Source organism: Chelonoidis abingdonii, chromosome 3 (assembly GCF_003597395.2).
Source record: "Chelonoidis abingdonii isolate Lonesome George chromosome 3, CheloAbing_2.0, whole genome shotgun sequence".
Classification (NCBI taxonomy): Eukaryota; Metazoa; Chordata; order Testudines; family Testudinidae; genus Chelonoidis; species Chelonoidis abingdonii.
In genome coordinates this window covers 197,218,862-197,222,814 of record NC_133771.1, presented here as the reverse complement: position 1 = coordinate 197,222,814, position 3,953 = coordinate 197,218,862, and positions in this window count along the sequence as shown.

The window sequence follows — 3,953 nt, the reverse complement described above, 5'->3', positions numbered from 1 at the left end:
CAGAAACCTTTTGCAAAGGCTTTGGGAGTACATCCAGGAGAGCTTTATGGAGATGTCCCTGGAGGATTTCCGCTCCATTCCCATACACGTTAAGACTTTTCCAGTAGCTGTACTGGCTGTGAATGCTAGGGCAAATTAATCATTAAACACACTTGGTTTTAAACCATGTGTAATATTTACAAAGGTGCACTAACCAGAAGTCCCTTCTCCGCCTTCAGGTTTCAGGAGCCCGCCTTGGGTGGGTTCCAGGGTTACTGGCTCCAGGTCCAGGGTGAAAAACATATCTTGGCTGTTGGGGAAACCGGTTTCTCCGCTTCCTTGCTGTGATCTATCTTCATTCTCGTCGTCGTCATCATCTTCCTCGTCCCCAAAACCTGCTTCCCTGTTGCGTGATTCTCCATTGATGGAGTCAAAGCACAGGGTTGGGGTAGTGGTGGCTGCACCCCCTAGCATGGCATGCAGCTCAGCACAGAAGCAGCATGTTCAGGGCTCTGATCCGGAGTGGCCATTTGCCTCTCTTTTTTTTGGTAGGCTTGCCTTAGCTCCTTAAATTTCACACGACACTGCTTTGCGTCTGTCATAAACAGATGGTTAAGGGTTAATGTCTCTTTTACCTGTAAAGGGTTAAGAAGCTCAGTGAACCTGGCAGACACCTGACCAGAGGACCAATGGGGGGACAAGATACTTTCAAATCTTGGTGGAGGGAAGTCTTTGTTTGTGCTGTATGTTTTGTTCGTTGTTCGCTCTCGGGACTGAGAGGGATGAGACGTACACCCAGGCTTCTCCAAATCTTTCTGAATCAGCCTTTCATGTTTCAAACTTGTAAGCAGCCAGTCAAGGCGGATTAGTCTTATGTTTGTTTTCTTTCAACTTGTGAACACTTTCCCTTTTGCTGGAAGGATTTTTACCTCTGTTTGCTGTAACTTTGAATCTCAGGCTGGTGGGGGAGGGGGGGAGTCCCTCTAGGCTATATGAATCTGAGAACCATGTAAGCATTTTCCATCCTGATTTTAGAGAGAGAATTTTTACCTTTTTCTTTCTTTAATTAAAAGCTTTCTTTTTAAGAACCTGATGGATTCCAAAACAAGGAAAAATCAAAGTGATTGAGTCTAAACTCACCAGGGATTGGGGGGGAGGGGAGGAGGAAGGGAATGGTTAATTCCTCTTTGTTTTAAGATCCAAGGAGTTTGGATCTGTGTAGCTTCCCAAGGCAACCCAGGGAGGGGAAATTCTGGGGGGGGAGAAAGCGGGGGGATGGTTTATTTCTCCTTGTTTTAAGACCCAAGGGGTTTGGGTCTTGGGTTCCCAGGGAAGGTTTTGGGGAACAGGAAGTGTGCCAAACACTATATTTTTGGCTGGTGGCAGCATACCAGATTTAAGCTAGTAATTAAACTTAAAAGTGATCATGCAGGTCCCCATTTTTTGGACGCTAAAGTTCAAAGTGGGGAAAAACCCTTGACAGCGTCCTTGTTATGGCCTCTGTCCTTCATACCCTTTGAGACTTTTTCTAATGTTTTGGCATTTTGTTTACTGGAATGGAGCTCAGTTAGCACGGATTTGTCTCCCCATATGGCAAGCAGATCCTGTACCTCCAGTTCAGTCCATGCTGAAGCTCTTTTGCGATCCTGGGACTCCATCGTGGTCACCTCTGCTGATGAGATCTGCACTCACCTGCACCTTGCCACGCTGGCCAAACAGGAAATGAGATTCAAAAGTTTGTGGGCCTTTTCCTATCTACCTGGCCAGTGCATCTGAGTTGAGAGCGCTGTCCAGAGCAGTCACAATGGAGCACTCTGGGATAGCTCCCGGAGGCCAATACTGTCGAATTGCGTCCACACTACCCCAAATTCAACCCGGCAAGGCCGATTTCAGCGCTAATCCCCTCGTCAGAGGTGGAGTAAAGAAATCGATTTAAAGAGCCCTTTAAGTCGAAAAAAAGGGCCTCGTTGTGTGGACGGGTCCAGACTTAAATTGAGGTAATCCTGCTAAATTCGACCTAAAATTGTAGTGTACACCAGGCCTTAGTTTGCTCAAGAAAGAAATAGGTTGATAAATCTTTGGCTCCGTTAAGAGAAAAGTGAGACTATAATGTAAATATAGTCTCTTACCCGTACACTCCCAGAGAAATTGTAATTAGACACACAGTGATTTTTTGATCTAAGACAGTTTGACTTTAATGGGACGTGTGTGGCTAAATAGCCATGCAACTCTTTGAAAATGTAGTAACTGGGTTGAAACAGGTCATAGTGACCCTGGTGAACACAGCAGTGCACCTCAAAAACAATATTGTAGGTGGAATTGCTGGTCTAGGAAACCCACTTATTGACCTGAAATTAAAAAGCCAGAAAGTGACAGTGAAGTTATTTTTCACTCTATCAAGTATTGCAAAAGGAGACTTCATTTCTTTAGGATAAAAAGTATAGAATTAGATTTTGTGATACACCTTTTGGGAGCCTCAAGACAACTTTGGACCCTCCCAATTCTGGGCTGCCGTGGGGGCTGAAGCAGCCCCCATCAGGATGTATGTAGCACTGCACACCTCCTACCACTCTCCTGGCTCTGCACCCACCATGCTGCCCAAGGTAGGCCTAATGAATGGGCCTGTGCTTGGGGAGTTCTCCCGTGGTTGGCTGCATGCAGTTGCGGTATGTGATAAGGACTCTTAAGGATCTAGATAATAAATAATGGGCCAACTCCTGCAATCCTTCCTTAGTTATTCAGGCAAAAGTCTCATTGACTTTGCCTGAGGTAGGACTGAGTAAGGGTAGAGTAAGAACTTCAGGATCAGTGAACAGCATCAGTAATGATGAATTACTGCTGTGTATGGAGGCCAAGTAGATGTGAAACTGAAGTAAAAACTGTAGGGATGTTAGCCCTAGTGACTGACCAAAGTCTAGTTTCAGTTATTCCATTCTGCTGGCCTACAATTCCCTTTATTTCAATTGGCCAAAGGATTCTGCACTTTCTATCATAAAATGGTTGTGTAGTGTTGCTTAACACTGTTAACTGTTGTTAAACAGCTGCTGTGTTTTTTCTCTAGAAGTGGTTGAATTTTCTCTAGAAGTAATATACAATAATACTTAGTTCTGATATAGTGCTTTCATCCATAGATCTTAATGCGGTTTACAAAAGAAGGTAAGTATAATTAACCTCATTTTACAGGTGGGAGAACTGGAACAGAGAGATGAATTGACTTGTCTCAGGGTACACAACAGTGGTAGAGCTGGGATTGTGAACAGAACCCAAGGTCTCCTGACTAGGGTTCGGGATGCTAGATGTGAGGTTCTGAACAAACTACTTTGTAATCACTTTGTAAATCTCTTTGGAATTCTTCTGGATGAAAGTCACTAAGTTGTTATAATTTGTGTTCATTTATTTAGGACAATTTTTGGATCTTAATTAAAATAAATACATAAATAAATTAAATAAAATTAAATATTAGCTGCCATGAGTCTTAGCTGGAAAACTAAGCTGCAGTCCTGTGAGCCTTGTACGGAGGGTTTGTTTAAATGAAGTTGGTTCAAACCTGGGGAACAATGGGAGTTATACTAGCACCTGATAGCAGGGCCTAGAAGAGCGGATGGATGCAAGAGTACCCTAGATACTGTGGTCTCCCCTGGAGAAACAGTTATGGACCTGGGCAAGTCCATACCCAATTAAGCCTCAAGCAATATTACAAGGCTTCTCACAAACATTCTGTTTTTTGGAGAGGGGTTGAATGGACTTGAACTTTGCAGAGATTTTTGTGTTCAAAATTGGCTTCAGATTCAGTATATATTCAATTGTGATTGTAGTAAGAGAAGGCCCTGAGATATAAACCTTAGTATCAGAGGCCTGGTTTGAGGCCTAAGGCCTGAACTAAAGTAATGGTCAAGACTTTGCTAACATAAAGCAAAGTTAAGCTGTGAGCCAGAGGCAGGCCCTGCTCACAGAAGCTGGCAAGGAAAGGGCTG